At 38.0% G+C, this 18,284-nt stretch overlaps 1 pseudogene; it reads right to left on the bottom strand.

Annotated features, from left to right (window-relative positions):
* The window catches only part of LOC143640676 (ubiquitin-conjugating enzyme E2 E1 pseudogene), a 90,734-nt pseudogene that overhangs the window by 65,085 nt on the left and 7,365 nt on the right, over positions 1 to 18,284 (bottom strand).

Genomic DNA, 18,284 nt, shown 5'->3' with positions numbered 1-18,284 from the left:
CCCTCCTTGAGTGAGGAACTTGGGAGCAAAGATTTATTTCAGTCATTTTGTTTTGTTTCCACCAAGAGCCTAGAACCTAACACAATACCTAATGTAAAAGGTATGTTAATTGAATATATTAGGGGCAAATTGAATTTACTAAATCTTCAGATCAAAGGAGAAATCCATTTAACTGAAGACAGGAGAGAAAAGCCATATTTCATACACTTTTGTGCAGCAATAGTTGGAATTAGAGAATAATAGAAAAATTTCAATCTCATATGACTGTACCTCTCAATTGGGGAACATACAAAATTACTTAGCATTTACTCTGTATGAAGCACTTTAAATATATTATCTTATTTTATTTATTCAATAAACTTACAGTTATCAATAATTCACCTCATTTTACAAATGAACAGGCTGAGTAGTAAATGGAAAATCAGGAATTTAAGTCAGAAGTGTCTGACTCAAAAATTCATCCTTCCACTACCCCATTTCTGTGCCTAATGTTATCAGGACTCTAAGAATTACAGCAAAAGTCCAATATGAAACTAAAACAGTGTTCTCAACTGTTTTCAAGTTGATATATTAATCACCAGCCTCCCTCATCCCCGCTGCCTCTCTGTTTTAAACATGTCATAGTTAAGGAAGACCACAGAAAATTAAAGTCAACAGAGGATGAGAACAACATTCACAGTACCAGACTAGCCCTCAGATATCCCTACAGTTTACTCTGACCCTTTTTCAGTACTCTAGGCCACTGTCCTCCTTATCACCTACGGCCTAAAGTTCTAGTTGGAGAAATGCTATAGGGGGTTACTTATGCCCAACAGGGGATGACAATCTGGTCTAATATCAGCCTGAAGAAAGCCAACCATTTAGGGACAACACAAACAGTGAATCAAGAAATGGTCTTCACCGGTGTGCAAATACTAACAATAATACAGTCAGGAGAGGGAGCTAGGGATGTAAGCCAGAGCAGAGCATTTGCCTAAAATGCAGGAAACCCTGGGCTCAATCCCCAGCACCAAGGGACAAAAAAAGAAGGAAAGAGAGAGAGAGAACATGCGCATGCATGCGCTGGGGACTCACAGAAATTATTTAAACTCTCTGACCCTCAGTTTTGTATCAGGAAAAAAAAAAAAGGAAAGGAATATCTTTCCCACTTAGAACAGTGGGCTGCTGGGAGGATGGAAGAGGTAGTAAATGACAAAGTACCTCAGAATCTAGGGATACTATTTTAACTGAACCTTGGTCCATAGTGACTATTTCTGAGGTTCAATTTGTGTAACCTCTCTGCCCAGTGTGTGATAAGTATAAGGAATGATCACAGTTTGTAGCCAAAGCATCTAAATATTTGTGATAAGACCTGGAAATGATTGAGGAAGGAACAAAAGGATTAATCAAATAACTCCATAGGAGAGTTCCTTTAAGTACAAAAGGATCTGATGAACTTCAAATGAATAGAAGGGAAGCCTTAAAACAAACAAAACCACAAAGAACACCTATGGTAGGTTATAAAAATTGCTACAATTATTTTCAGTTCCTTCTTTCAAGATAATTTCTCCCCCCATAAATCTGGGCTAATAATATCCTTTGGATAACTGTACACTATGAAGGTGATGTTAGGAGTTCTGAGCCAGAGCCTCAAGAGGCTTTCGACTCTTCTACTTTCTCTCTAGGATCCTTGCCATTGGCACCATCATAAGTCCAGGCTTGTCTGATAATATAGACCACGTAGAGGTAAGATACCCTGAGCAATGTTGGAACAGCCAGCTCCCAGACAACCCTGTTGACCACATACATACCCATCAGAGAGTCCAGCCAAGATCAGCAAGGTCTAACAATGTTCAAAAATCCCAGCCCAAACTGCTGACCCCAAATGCATGAGTTCACTAAACAGTTGTTTTTAAGCTACTTTAAGGAGAAATGTATCACATTGCATTACTGACTGATCCAACAACAAAGCATAAAGGAACAGGAATTGCAGCAGCATCTGAATTGCTTCCATATGTATCATGTCCTGTCATTGGAAAGTTTAGATTTGCTAGTCATGGAAGTAGACTAGAGATGGACAAATAAGCAGAGCTCTCCATTGCCTCTGAACAAGTAAGCTTGACATGATAGTGTGAGGGAATTTAAAATGTTCGTTGTACCTGCTCACAACTGAATCTCTAACAAGGAGAAAAAACAGTGGGGCAAGAAACAGGAAGGAGGAACAGTAGACTCTATATGAGCTGAAAGCTTCCTGGAAAGGAACCCAATAATTCAGCCTTCAATGAGTCACTTAGTTCACTTGGATGGGGATTCAGCACAAACACTAATCTCACAATGTAATGAGGCAGAGCCCATTTTCTGCCTACCCAGTGGAAAGTGAAATTGCAATCCTCCTCTGTTGTAAATCAAAATGCCTTCCTAACCTCAGTTGTTAATAATAAATGCATATTTCCTATTTTACCACCATCTCTTTAGAATTCACACATTAAAAGATGTATTTATATAATATTCTGTTTTGCTAAAATTCATCTTCAAGACTTTCCCATAGGGTACTGAGCCTCTTGTCTAAATAGATATTTTGTAAGTAATGAAGCTTAGATTATTAAAAAAAAATCCAGAAATCTAATCTTAAAGTACCTGACAAACCCATTTTAGTTTTTAAATATATAATATTAGTTCAAAGAATGAATTTCCTAGCTCTTATTTTCTAGTAACTCCAATTATAGTAACAGCATTTATTTGCGGGGTGGGGGGGAGGAATAGAAAAGAAAGACAAGATAGCAAGAGACAATATCTATAATATAGTGTCATCTTATTAAATGTCATGTAGACACTTTGACTTTTTCTGTTTGTTCAACTTGAGGCTTAACATATTTAACCTTCATCCTGGAAAATGGTCCATCTTCTACCTCAGTTTGTTAAAACTAAATTTCTCTGCCAACAAGAGCATCTCCACTGTCATCCCCACTGCCATGGATTTGCCTTGGATTCAGAAAAAAATAAAATAAAATAAATTCTCATAAAGTAAAGTGTGGCCCATCATAGCCCTGTGGAGTATTGTTTGAAATACATAAGTAGGTGAAGAGATTTCTTCTGTCCTTGAGGAGCTTGTCATTGAGCTAGGACTAACACACATGAAAACTGATAAAATAATTAAGTGCTGAATTGAAAGGTCTGTGGAGAGAAGTGTCATTCTGGTGTAAAAAGCCACTTACTAACCTTACCCTACATGCAAGTGTGTTGCAAATATTCTCTCATTCAATCGTCCCAGAAATCCTAAACAGAAAGTACTACAAGCATTTAATAATAGGAAATTTGAGGGGGAGAAAATTTAGGAAACTTCTCCAAGGTGACCCAACTAATAAGAAACAAATCAGAATTCAGGCTCAAATGTTTCTGTCTAAAAAACTGTGCCTTTCTTCCCACACCACATGGCCCCTCGAAAACCAGAGCAGAAAGGAAGTTACTTTGTACCTCTTCAAGACTCCCTGTACACTATATCTATATGCCTTTTCTGAGTTCTTATACTTTCTTCTGTGTTTATGATAGCTATGGATGAAAAGTACAAGCTTTGGAGTCAGAAAGATAAGATTTCAAAATCTCTGCCCCTGATTAGCTGAAAGAGGGTAGGCAAGTCATTTAACCTTGAATAATATCTATTTCACAACATTGATAAAGCAGGAAATAAAATTAACTCATCTACTCATTAAGTCTTGCGGACCTACTATGTTACAAGAATTATTCTAGATTTTGTCACAACATTGGGAAAAAGGGACAAAAATCCTTGCCATCGTGATGCTCACATTGTTCGTAAAGGCAGCAGATGGTAAGTTAATCAATCATATAAATTTCATCAGGGTAAGTTCTATGATGAAACACAGAGCAAGGTAAGCAGGTAAAGAGTACAATGGAATCATTCATTAAGCACACAGTGGGCACTTGCCACCCAACTAAATAATGTGGAAGCTCACATAAATCCATGCCCAACTTAAGGTGCTTGTGGTACAATGCCGAATAAATCTAGAGGCAAGGGCAGAATAATCATCCTAGCCTGTGAAAATCTGGATATAGGGCAGTCTTCCTGCACTCGACACTGTGCCGGGCTTTGGGGATGAACATAAGAGTCAGAGAGAATCTTTGTCCTTAAGAAAATGACCACATTGGAGAAAGGAAAACAAGCACTCTATCAGGAATAATGTAAGAAAAAATGAGGTCGGACCTCTAAGAAGACACTAAACCAAGGTCTTCAGCATGCAAAGACAGGAGCCACCCATTCTGCTAAGAAGGTCCAGGGAAAGTTTTTGACTCCTAAGAACTTACTGTGGAGGGACCCAATATGCACACCTATTTAGCATAATATTAATGGTTAAAAATCTAGTTGGTATCCATTTCTGCTGCTTTCTAATTATGTGAACATAAACAAGTTCCTTTGTCTTCTTTTCTCAAAATTTTATTTGTAAAATGGGTACAATAATACCTATTACATACAGATGCATATATAAATGAATATAAATAATATCATGTTTAAACAGGTACTTTAACATTGTGTCTGGCTACATTATGCCCTCAATAAATAAGAGCCTCTTTTTTCTTTTACAATTACTCATAAAACAGTGGAGAATTTAACTGGAACAGCCTAATAGTCTAAGGTTTACTGGAAAGTGAAGAAAGAATTCTAATAGACAATGGCAGGATATTAGATGAGATGTGACGACTTCCCAAATAGCTCCACCTGGAGACTGATGGATTTATAAATACAGTGTATGCTGGAGCATATTAGCTCACCCTCCAAACCTGAATTCCCTCCTGAGACCTTACCTTGGTGAATGCCTCCTCTGTCCCCTACCCATTTAAACCACAAACCCATAAATCAAGTCAGCCATACTCCTTCCCTTCCAGTCACCAAGTCTCACAGAATCCACCTGCTCACTATCTCCCCCCCTTCTCTATTCCAGTCAATGAGAATGTCACTTCTGTGGTGGCTGAGTCCTCCAACATCTCTCATTTGGATTAAGGCAAGAGAGGACAAACTGGTCGTCTTGATTTCCTCCAGTTTTCAGTCCTTCAAATATCATCTCCACAGCAAACCCATAGGGATCTTTCTAAAGCAAAAAATCTGATCATTTGTTCACCTTTTTAAATATTTCAGTTGTTTTCAATGTCTATGATAAGGGCAAAACTATTTACGCTTGTCTTTGTTACCTGGACTCCGCCTTATCCTGTCCACGAGCCACCACCTTGGTGAACGCTGACTGTCCCCAGGCATGCCAGGCTAGTTTGTGTGTATTTGTCAGTGCCCTTTCCTCCATGCTTCCTAACAGGAGGATTGTAAAATACCTGTTCCCCAAGAGGCTCTGTAAAACAGATGACCATTAGTCAAATAAGCTTTAGAAAAACTGCACATCTTTTTCTCCTGGAGATTGTTGATGTTGTAAGATTTCCCATATTCAGAAATCTGCCACGCAACCAGCGCTGGCTTCATGAAAGAAGGTTCGGTTCATAAGAAATTGCTAGTGAGTTTTAAATTAAAGAGACAAGACTCTCATTACCTTTAACACCAGCTCCCACCTCCAGCCACCTAATGCAGTGGCGAGGTTTACAGAAGAGACTAGCAAGAGAGGGAGAGCATGCCAGGGAGTGGGCTTTTATTGGGGAACAAAAAATTCCAGGGAAAATCCCATCCAATGAAGGTTAAGGGGGGCAGCATCCCAAGGTCAGGGGCGATGATTGGGTCTTCAGGACAGTGGCCAGGCACACCTCTTCATGGACAAACCCTCGGACCTGGGAAAGGGTGGGGAATGGCTCAGACACAGCTGTGTCTAAGCGCCTCTCACCCAGCCAGGGAGGTAACTCAAATCACGTGCGAGGATGGCCTCCCACACAGAAGTCTACTTAATTTTGTTTAATCCTTCATTCAAATATTTTTGAAACATATCTTGGAAACTATTTACATGTTAGATGTATGACACTTACTCAGTGTTTCATCAGGTTGAATTCTGAGTCTGATAAATTTTTAATACCATAATATCCAGGATATAATCACGGGGTTGGTTCTCACTTTGTTTGGTTAATTGGTTGGTTTCACAGTGCTGAAGATCAAAACCCTGGGCCTCACACATGCCAGGAAGGTGCTCTACCACTAAGCCATAGCCTTTTGTTCTAATTTTATTGATTCCCATGTGCAAATTTGGGTGGACTTTGGAAAGCTTAATCAAGATAAAGCATTTCAGGCATGAATATTACTAACCATAACAGTATGATCTTAAGATTGATGCATTGATAATTCTGTACATAAGAAGTGAGATGTGCAGAAATATCCCTAAGTGTGCACTTAAATCTGCTACTCCAGTGAGAATTTACCTATTGTGTCATTTGTTTTGGTAATGCTGTTAACTTTTTTTTTTTTTAACAAAGAAAAGAGGTTTATTTAGCTCACGGTTTTGGAAGCTGAAAGTTCAAGGTCAGGTGGCACACAAGAGTCTTTATTGAGCCTGGACTCACAACCGATTCATATACAGCAGTGCTGAGGAGTGAGTCCTGGCCCTTAGTTCAGTGAGGATTTATAGGCTTTGGAGGATACTCTATGCGTCACAACATCACATAGCAAATCATTTCACATCTCAGGAAAATAAAACAACAACTCTTAACATTGATTAGCACATTCATTGGAGGGAACAAGTGAGGTAAATTCAAGTGGTGGATACTTTAAACTGATTGGTTTAGGCCCCAAAGGGCTGTTAACTTTAATAAGACATTCAAACCCAAATCAAATTAGCAATTGCCTGCTGTTGTTCCTTCTAACCATCTAATTCCTCTGGAGAATGGACAAGGCTATATGAAGTATCAACATGGGCAAAACAAGGAAAAGACAAGTGCTGAATGTTATCACTAAATTTGAGTCCAAAAAAAGGGGAAGGGAGGGGATGTATAAGAGTCTCTCCAATTCAGTCTAGTTCACACAAGCAGAGCATCTTTTTATTATGGGGACTCAAAGAAGCAAATAGAGAACAAAAAAGATATCACTCCAGCATAGAAAAATGGGTACCTAGAACTAGAGAGACTTAGGATCAAAACCTAACTTATTAGTGTGTGAACCTAAATTTCTTAATCTCTTTGAAGTCAGTTTCCTCTACTGTAAAACTTAGGGCAATAATATAAATCCTACAGTGTTATTTCAAGGTCTGAGAAATAAAATATACAATAAAACACCTAGAGTGATACCCATAACTTAATAGATGCTCAATAAATATTAGCTTTGTTCCACTTTTCTTTTCCATTCTACCTTGTAAAATTCCCACTGATATGTGCCCTAATCCTCATTTCACTATCATGAGCATCCTTATCTTTGTCTACAAAATAAAGTTAAGTCTGTCCTAAATCATAAACCAGATTGACAAACTATATTCCACAGGCCAAATCTGACTGACCACATGTTTTCATATATAGTTTTATTTGAACAGACCACCCTCATAGCTTTAGATATTGCCCATCACCCAACAGCAACAGATTCTAGCAGTTGACAGGGACCTTATGTATCAGCCATCTGTTGTCACTATAAAAGATTACAACTAATGGCATAAAATACATTTACTGCCTTATAATTTTCAAGTTAAAAGTCCAACATAGGTCTCAGTCAGCTGACATCGAGGTGTCAGCAGGCCTGAATTTCATTTTAGAGGCTCCAGCGGAGACTCAATATCCTTGCCCTCTCCAGCTTCCAGAATCTGCCATGCTTTGGCTCATGGCCCACTGACTCCATCTTCAAAACCAGCCACAGCCAGCCAGGGCTTTCTCACATTACATCACCCTTCTCTTCTGCCACCATTTTCTACTTTTAAGGACTCTTGTGATTGCACTGGGCAGGATACCCAGATAACCCAGTAAAACCTCCCTAATGTCAACTAACAACCTTAAATTCCCTTTGCTAGGTGACATGACATGCACAGGCTCTGGGGATTACGATATGGACATCTTTGGGAAGCTTTTATTCTTCCTACTATATCATATAACCCAGAATTTAATATTTGCTATCAGTCCTTCAGAGTAACAGTTTTTCAGCCCATGTCCTAAACCTTGGCTCAAGTTGATGACATATATACAGGGCAGATAAATATGTACAAGGCTACCCAGGAGACGATACAAGTTCAGTGCCAGGAAACTGCAATAAAGTGAATATTGCAATAAAGTGAGCCATACAAAAATTTTGGCTTCACACTATATATAAAAGTTATGTTTACATTATACCATAGTCTATTAAATGTGCAACAATATTATTTTTAAAAGACAGGCTACATACCTTAATTTAAAAATACTTTATTACTAAAAATGCTAATAATCACCTAAGCTATGGGAGGTTGGGGGAGAATGGCTCCAAAAGACTCAGTGCAGGATTGCCATAAATCTTCAATTTGTTTTTTTTTTAAAAAAAAAAAGCAGTATCTGTGATGCTAAATAAAGTGAACTGCAATAAAATGATGTATGGCTGTATTGTTCAGCTGCCTGGAATAAAAAGATGAGCAAGATACTGCTCCCAACTTCACTGGTAGATAAATACACATGAGCTCTCATAGAGGCAATCATGCAGAAAGGTTAATGACAAGGGCTTGGGAGTGGGAAAAACCTGTATTTGAATCACTGCTCTTCAACTTACTTACTGGGTTTCTTTACCTGTACAAATATGTCTATATGCCTCAGTTTCTTTACCTGTACAAAGATGTCTACTTGATATGGTTGCTGTGAAAATCAAATGCTGATAATGGACTTAACATAGTCTCTGAGGAATAGTAATTTGTCAGTTAAGTATAATTTCATAAATAAGATAAAATAGAAATTCCAAGGAAAATTACTCTTTTGCTCATCTTCAAAAAATATTTGAAGAGATATCTCAGTGAGATCAAAGAATATGGAAGAATTGTCTTCCTCAGCCTAGTATTCCTAACATTGGCATTGCCAACACTGGAGATGCCAACAATGTTGCCAATGGAAACAACAAATTCCCCTTCTCCCGGCTGCCTGAAGTCCAGCCACAGTCGATTTTACCATCCACCTGTGGCTCCTTTCAGTTGAAGAGGCACTGGTGTCATTTGTTTAGACTGACCAATAAATAAACAAACAAGGGACGGAAGGGGTTTTGAAGTCACAGCCTTTCAGTTATTCGGACATTCTAAATTGAAGCCACTGGAGGGGCCAGGTCAAAACCTAGACAACCCACACGTAACTCCAGGTAAGGGGATCCCTTGATCTAGGACCCAGGTATTGGATGACCCCATGTTTCACAACAACTGTTTGTTTGTTTCTTTCCTAAGAAATATTCTCCTTGCTGGGTATGGTGGCACATGCCTGAAATCACAGTGGCTCAGGAGGCTGAGGCAGGAGGATCTCGAGTTTAAAGGCAATCTCAACAAAAGTGGGATGTTAAGCAACTCAGTGAAACCCTGTCTCTAAATAAAATACAAAACAGGGCTGGGGATGTGGCTCGGTGGCCGAGTGCCCCTGAGTTCAATCCCCAGTACCTCACCATCCTCTAAAAAAGAAAGAAATTTTTTCTCTACATTTTAGTAACCCTTTGAGAAACAGGACTTACAGAAGAGGATTATGCAAGCTTCATCCCTTCTATATGCCTCACCAAGATTGAAAGATGTAGGATTGGCAAGCATACTCAGAAGAAAGAGCAAACACATCTTTTGGCAGGGAAATAAAAGAAATACTTCTCTGTTTAAATTTATCTAACCCAAATTCACCCAAAGTGGCAGTTTCTAGAATTCAGACAGGCCAGATAGACCTGCTAACTGCTCTACCTCATCCCTTTTGCTCAAATGGTATAGCATGAGGAAGTATTTACAACTGCCTGTAAACCCTGAATTGAAAAAGTTTTATGCTTGGGAGAAACACTCAACTCAACCCCGGGAGAGCTTAACCAGGTCAGTCCCCATCCTGTCTTCAAGATGATCCAATATGAATACTGTTTTGAGACAGGGTTTTGCTAAGTTGCTAAGCCTGGCCTTAAACTTGAGCTCCTCCTGCTTCAGCTTCCAGAGTACCTGGTATTATAGGTGTGTGCCACCATGGTTGGCATCCACTTGAGACAGAAGAGAAAGCCCCAGCACTCCTCAAGAAGCTATTTTTATTTTTATTTTCCTTCTTTGAAAGCCAAGACATGTCACAGCCAGTTGTAGCCAGCTCAGACTTTTGCTTTGGCTGTGTCAAGCGTCAGCCTGGGTCTATCCCAGTTGACCCCATCCCTCTGCCACCACCTCAGCTATCCCCAATCTGGTCTTCAAGAAGTCTCTCCTCTACCCATGATTGAATAAAAAGCCCGTGATCAGCTGGAAGGACATTGCACATGCATGAGCCATAAGCAGTCTTCCCTTTGGGTGTATTGAAAGTCTATGTACTGTTTCCCCTTATGTTGCAGCATAAGTCCTAATAAAACCTCTTTCAGATGAACTTTTGAGTTCATTTTAATAGAATAATAGATTTCATTGTGGCATATTCACACATTTATATAACATTCTTTGATCATATCCACCCCCACTTTACCTTCCCTACCCTCCTCTCCCTCTGATTCTCTCCCTCTATTCTAATAGTCTCCCTTCTACTTTCAGATGGCTTTTATTTTGCCTGTTCATTATTTCTATGAATACAGCAGGCTGAGCTGGTAACACTGAAGCAGTTAGCTGCCACAGAGTCCTGAAGAAGGGTGAAGGAGGGCAAAAGAGAGTTTCTAGGAGCTGCTAGCTACAGCCACTGGAAGAATTCCAGAAAGCTCCTGGTAGCTGCAGGTTCTGGTTGCCAGCAAAGTAACAAGGAGGCCATGGGGCATTTCAAAGTTTTGAGCTGTTAACACTAAGGGAGCTGCACTTTGCCAGTTCATCATTTCTATCCAAATTAAGCAAATGAACCCTCAGCTGACTGGTAACACAGTCACTGCCCAGGAGTCCTGAGCTCTGGCCCATATTCTACCTTCCTTCTCTCAGCACATCTGAGGTTTATGGAAGACAGGAATCATCTGGGGAAAAGTACAATATTTTTTAGCTATGTGAACAATACTTAGGCACATGCTACAAAGCTGAGGGTAAAAACCTGAGTCAGGTTGCAGGCATAACTTATTTATAACTTTGAAATATTTATATATGTGGCACATGGGCTTTCATTTATACTATTGCCTGGAAATGTTAAAGAAAGTTCTGTTCACTTGCCACCTCTCAATCACAGCACCCATCTCTGATCTCCTTTTCTTGTATACTCTTAGGAATGGATTCTGGACCACTAATGACTATATCTCTGAAGCAAGGAAGAAGCAATGTCTGTGAGATGCTGATGGTTTTTCCAAGCCAACATGAACCACCTTTGCTGAAATAAGTACCCTTTTTAATAGCAGTAGATCTCTTGGCTAGGGAACTGTTACCATTTGAATACAAAGTGTCCCATGAAAAGCTTGTGTGCTAGACAATGCAGGAATGTTCAGAGTGGAAATTAATAGATTATGAGAACTGTGACCTCATCAGTGGATTAATTAATTTGATGGATTAATAATTTCAAAGGACCACTGGGTGGTAACTATAGGCAGGTTGAGTATGGCTGGAGGAAGTAGGTCTTGGAGGTGTGCCCTTAGAGATTACACTTCATCCCTAGTGCACTTTCCCTACCCATGCTGTGAGCTGAACTGCTTTCCTCCATAAAGCCCTTCTGTTGTAGTCACTCTTTTTTGTCACTGTGACCAAAATACCTGACAAGAACAATTTTAGAGGAGGAAAGTTTATTTGGCATTCACAATTTCAGAGATCTCAGTTAGATGGCTAACTCCACCTGAGCCAGAACATCATAGCAGAAGAGCCCAGAGGAGAAAAGCAGCTCAGGACATGGCAATCAGAAAGTAGAGAGCACTCCATTCACCAAATAAAATATATAAACCCCAAAGACATGCCCCAGCAACCTTTCTACTCCAGCCACACTCTACCTACAAGTTTATCCATGTCAGTAGATTAATCCACTGATTAAAGCTCTCATAACCCAATCCTTTCACCTCTAAACTTTCTTGCATTATCTCACACATGAACTTTCGTGAGATACTTCACATCTAAACCATAATACCTTCCACCAGGGTGTTCTGCCTTACCTTGGGCCCAGAACAAAGGAATTGGCCAACTCTGGACTAAACATCTGACACTGTGAATCTGAAATAAATTTTTCTTCTTCTAAGGTCTTCTTGGCAAGAATTTTGGTCACAAAGATGAAAAGATTAAGGTTGTTATCTTTGCTTATAGCAAACCTATTTGGGGGTATATAAATTCATATAATCTGAAGAAAAAATAAGCCAAAATAGTAAGAAAAAAATGATAAAGCCCAACCACAAATGTGTACTAAAAAATGAAGAGCTATATTTATATGATCAAAACTGTGTTATTTTCTGAGTCCAAGTGAGTTGTAGGAGAAAGACCAAAGGATATTCATGTACCAAGCAAAAAAAAAAAGTAAACATTTATCCATATTGAAGGTGGGCAATGGGAGAAAAGGAGAACAAAAATCAATATGTTTAAAATAAAAACCTGCCTTGCAGTTTCAGGTAAGTCTTCAACTGTCAATTTAATTGCTTGATCAATGCAGCAAGATCCAGGTAGTTTAATTGAAGAAAATTAGTCCTTAAAAGCTTGTTGCTGCAAAGGGATACTGCTCCTGGTAAATTCAACTATCCCTCTAGCTGCAGCTACTTCTTTTTCAGAAAAGAGAGTGGAGCCTCATATGAGGATGTCATAGAAAACTGACATACACAAGATTCTGAATGAGATGAAAATGTCTGACTCCTTGGCACTAATAGTGAGTCTGAGTGGACATAAGAACATTTTTCAAAGCAATTTTAAACTATTATTTCCCTGATAAAGAGTATTTTTTTGTTTCTAAAATATAGAATTATTTATTTATTTTTTACTATTCTTAGATCTTTTTTTTTTATTGGTTGTTCAAAACATTACAAAGCTCATGATATATCATCTTTCTTTTTAAAATTATTTTTAACTATGCTATATTTTGCTTTGGTTTTGTTCAATCCAGCAAACACTTTTTTCAAATACCAAATGGATAGTGAAGGTGCCAGACTCTATAATTTCCAACATAATCAACATGAGCCCCTGCCTATAAGGAATTGATAGTCTAATCAGAAGTGAAGTAGAAAAGTCTATGAAGGGGCTGGGATTGTAGCTCAGTGGTTGAGCATTTGCCTCGCCTGTGTGAGGCACTAGGTTGGATCGGCAGCACCATAAATAAATAAATAAAATAAAGATATTGTGTCCATCTACAACTAAAAAAAGTTTCAAAAAACGAAAGAAAGAAAGAAAGAAAGAAAAGTCTATGAAGAGTTAGAGAGAGGACACTGTCTTACTCCAAAATAAGGTTATCTAACCTCTGGATTCTTGTCATACAAATTAAAACTAATCCAGGATGGAGCTCAATATTGTTTGTCTGACAGAACAAACTGGCCAGTCCTTCTATCTACATCTCATCCAACACCTTTTATTAGAAGAAGACTCAAAATCAAAACTTAAATCAGATATAGCAACTTCAAGCTGACACCATAGCCCCCCACACACCCCCAACCCCAGCTTAAGGTAGCAAAGAGGATGTCCCCTAGCTATCAGTAAGGAGGAACAAGAAAAAAACAAGTGATTCTCAGCCTAGTAGCAAGGGAATCTTTAAGATCAAAGATCAAACCATTGCAACAGGATAAATATCCTTTCATTAACAGACACCACCAGAGCCTAACCTTTGGTGCAGGACCACCCCTTCCAACCAGCAGACTATCATGGAAGGTCAAGCCCGGCAGCCCAGATCCACCCACTCCAACTTATGCAGGACCCAGACCCAGGATGCAGTGCACTGAGGGACACCAGAAGGGTCTAGAAGCCCAACATCAAGATGAGTACAGACAATCTGCATGGGTACTACAAGAATACAGGAAAGAAACTGTAATATCTCAGATCTACACTGCAAGAAAGGAAGACACATAGACAACATGAAAAAGCAAGGGAGGAAAGTGCTCCAAACAAACCAGGACACTATAATAACAGAACCCATGGACAGCAAAGTTGATGAAATATCAGAGAAGGAGTTCAGAAGGTTCATAATTAAAATGATCTGTGAATTAAAGAATGACCTAAATGAGCAAATATAAGCAAAAATTGATCACTCCAACAATGAGATAATAGAGCAAATACAGGTAGAAAAAGATTACTTCAAGAGAGAGATAGATACCCTGAAAAAAAATAGTCAGAAATCCTTGAAATGAAGGAAACAATAAATCAAATAAAAAACTCAATAGAAAGCATAACCAACAGAATAGATCACTTGGAAGAAAGAATATCATATAATGAAGACAAAGTATACAATCTGGAAAATAAAGTTGGTCACACAGTGAAAAAAGTTAGAAACCATGAACAAAACATCCAAGAATTATGGGACAGCATCAAAAGACTAAATCTAAGAGTCATTGAGATAGAGGAAGGCACAGAGTTTCAAACCAAAGGAATGCACAATCTCTTCAATGAGATAATATCAGAAAATTTCCCAAGCATGAAGAACAAATTGGAAAACCAAATACAAGAGGCTTACAGGACACCAAATGTACAAAATTACAAAATTACTAATCTAGATGTACTCTAGATTAGTCAAAGGGGAGTGAAGGGAGGGGATGGAGTACAGAAGTAGAAAGGATAGTATAAAGAATTGGACATTATTACCCTATGTGCATATATGACTACACAACCTGTGTAATTCTACATCATGTTCCACCAGAAGAATGAGAAGTTATACTCCAGGTGTATGTATGATTATGTATAACTAATTTAAACAAATAAAAAAATTCTAGCTTTGTCCTAGCTGATAAAATGCCAACAAACTCACTAGCATATTAATAACTGAACTCCTTAGAGTTTAAAAGTGTGACAGGTAAAGGAAGTGACAAAATGATATCTTCATTTCAAAAATACCTGTATTTCCCTGGATATTTCATGGAGAATGACTTAGAGGCAGGGAAGAATGCAGGTGTCCCAGGTAGAAGATCAATGTAGTAATCCTGTTCAAAGTTGACAGCATCCAGGCCTAGGGCATTAATTTTTGATTTGGTATTTTAGCCTATGTATTTTACATTCCAGTCCTGCCTCATCCTAGGCAATGGATGAGAAAAGACCCCATGTTACAAACAAATTTTTCTCAATTTTATTGAATAAAAAAAAAACAGTTGATGAAACAGATCAAGTCATTCAAGGGTCTGCAGCACCTGCATGTGTTGGGAACTTCCATTTAGGGAGAAGCACCTCTAACCATCAATCCACGGCAGCACAGAGATATTTGAAAATAAATTCACTGGTGAGGCCATCCAGGGACAATGGAAGGCTACAAGAGTTATCTGGAGCATCAGCATGCTGCACACAGAGCTAAATCTGAGGATCATGAACAGGACTGCAAAATTTCACCATACAAAAAAGTGTCAGGTTCCTGCCAAAAGCATGTGTGAGAGCAAAGCTAATGAAATCACACACCTGGGAGCAATTTAGAGTCAATGAAAATGAGCCTGGACAAGTGAAAACAAATAAAGTTAATGAAGAGAAGGAAAAATAATGTACTTCTAGTTCCATTTTTTTTTCAACTAATAGCAAAGGAGCAGTAGCCATCAGAAACATTAATCTTATCACAAGTATTTTCTCCATAAAGTGATGAGAAGATATTAAGAAGAATTCCAGTCTTACAGCTTATTTTAAATTTAAAGAAATTATTAAGAATCCATTATGTGCTAGAAAACAAAGACCTAATAATAACTAAAATGTGTTTTGGCCCTCCAAGCACTCCAGTGGAAAGGGAAATCAGGAATTTAAACTGGTAGCTATGAAAATAGCAACTTTATAGACAAGGGTACCCATATATTATTAACTCTTTTAAATATTAGGCAACTCTGAGGGGCAGATATAATTGTTGACACTTTTATGATTAAAGACATTTTTACTCAAAGAGATTATATCTATTACCCAAGATCATATACCCAGATAACAATAGAGTCTCACTAACTATAAAGCTTACATTCTTTCCATTCTACCACAAAGTCTTCAAAAATAAGAAGTGATACAGGCTATTCACAGGAACAAGATGATACCATGAAGATGTCTAGAACACTAGCTAGATTGGCCAAAGAAAAGAATATAGGTAGATAACTGCTACTCCACAGCCAGCAAAAGAATAATAAAAACTTAGGTGTTGGTCAACAGATGAACAGATAAAGAAAATGGGACACACACACACACACACTTGTGCGCACAAAATGGAATTTTAATCAGTCATAAAGAAAAATGAAATTATATTATTTATTTCATTTGCTGGAATGCAGATGAAACTGGAGAACATCATACTAAGTGAAATAAGCCAGATTCAGAAAGTCAAGAGCTGTATTTTTCTCTCATATGTAGAAGCTAGAGAGAAAAGATGGAGGGGAGAATGATTTCAGAAAAATAGAAGGGAGACCAGTAGATAAAGGTAAGGAAGGAGGAGATAGAAAGGGAAGGAATGGGACTGTGAATAAAACCAAATAATGCTATGAGCAGGTATGAATATATCACAATGATGCCTACTAGTATATATGCTTATAATTCACCAATAAAACTTTTTTCATTGCCTGATGAATATGAGTAGATACTTTGTTTTCTTACAAAATTATATGAAATGTTCTATTCATGAGTCTGTTTGGGTTTTGGGGGGTTTTTTGGTTATTTGGGGTTTTGTTTTGTTTTGTTTTTGCATCATGAGACTCTGTCACTTTATTTTTATTTATCAATGAGATTGAAAATGATAAATAATTTGTATTTATTAATTAGACTTTTGGGCATTATTCTTTTATGAAATAATTGCTCATGTCCTCTGCCCAGTATTTATTCTTTTTCCTAATACTCCTTAAGAGTTTTTTTCTCTTTCTAGTTTATTAGTTCTAGCTTTATTAAGTTCTATTGACAAATAAGATGTTCAAGATGTACAGAATGACTTGCTATATTTATATATTATGAAATGCGTTACAAAAGTTAATTATGTGAGTATATTACTATACAAATTTCAAGCGTGCAATGTGGTTTTCTTGTTTTGTGGTGCCAGAGATCAAACCCAGAACCTCATGCATTCTACCCACAAAGATGCATCCTGAACCCTAGTATTGTTAACTATTGTCACCAGACTGTACATTAGATCCTAAGAACTTACAACTTAAAATTCACCACCATCACTAGTGGGCATTTATTAAATACACATTATCTTTGCATCGTAAATAAGGTAAAGGTCTTCAGTGGCTAGTGTGATATGGTACATTCCACAGTCACTGAATGGGGAAATGGAGAAATGAATGTAACAGAAATAAAGATAATTTCTGGAATGTGGAAAAAAAATAAAAGGTACAGTTATAAGGCTGGGTCCCAGACCTCAAATCTAAAGGTAATTGTGGCACCATGATTGGAAAACACAGCAAAAAGGAAAAGTATCTGCAAGATGGCAAGAATGATACAGGGAGAAAAATCATTGATTATCTTCTAGCTCATATTCCTTATTAATAAAATGGAGATGACATTTTCTAATGAGAGTATTATAAGAACCAAATTAATGAATGATAACATTCATGATAAGTAGTAAAGTTGTAAATAAAAATAGAAATTCTTATTATCATCGGGTACTTTCTGGTAGGCAGAACTCTAAAAGTGTCCCACCTCCTCCAAGAGTCCCATCCTGTGGTGATTAAATAAGATACAAATCCAGGAACTGCTATGAATGAACTCTGTAAATAGAATTAAGCTACTAGTCAGCAAAAATTAATAATCAGGAACATTACCCGGATCATCCAGGGAAGCTCAATGTAATCACACGGACACTTAAAAGCACAAGAGGAAGGCAGAAGAGTGAATTGTAAAGATTCACCAAGGACCTGAACAGACACTTCTCAGAAGAGGATATACAATCAATCAACAAATATATGAAAAAAAATGTTCATCATCTCTAGCAATTAGAGAAATACAAATCAAAACTGTTCTAAGATGTCATCTCACTCCTGTCAGAATGGCAGCTATTATGAAGACTAACAACAATAAGTGTTGGCAAGGATGTGGGGAAAAAGGTACACTCATATATTGCTGCAAATTGGTGCAGCCAATATGGAAAGCAGTATGAAGATTCCTTAGAAGACTTGTAATGGAATCACCATTTGACCCCGCTATCCCTCTCCTCGGTCTATACCCAAAGGACTTAAAAACAACATACTACAGGGACACAGCCACATCAATGTTTAT

The sequence above is a fragment of the Callospermophilus lateralis genome, chromosome 2 (genome assembly GCF_048772815.1).
Source record: "Callospermophilus lateralis isolate mCalLat2 chromosome 2, mCalLat2.hap1, whole genome shotgun sequence".
Classification (NCBI taxonomy): Eukaryota; Metazoa; Chordata; class Mammalia; order Rodentia; family Sciuridae; genus Callospermophilus; species Callospermophilus lateralis.
The sequence above is the reverse complement of the archived record's forward strand: the minus strand, read 5'-3'. Positions and strand labels throughout refer to the sequence as shown.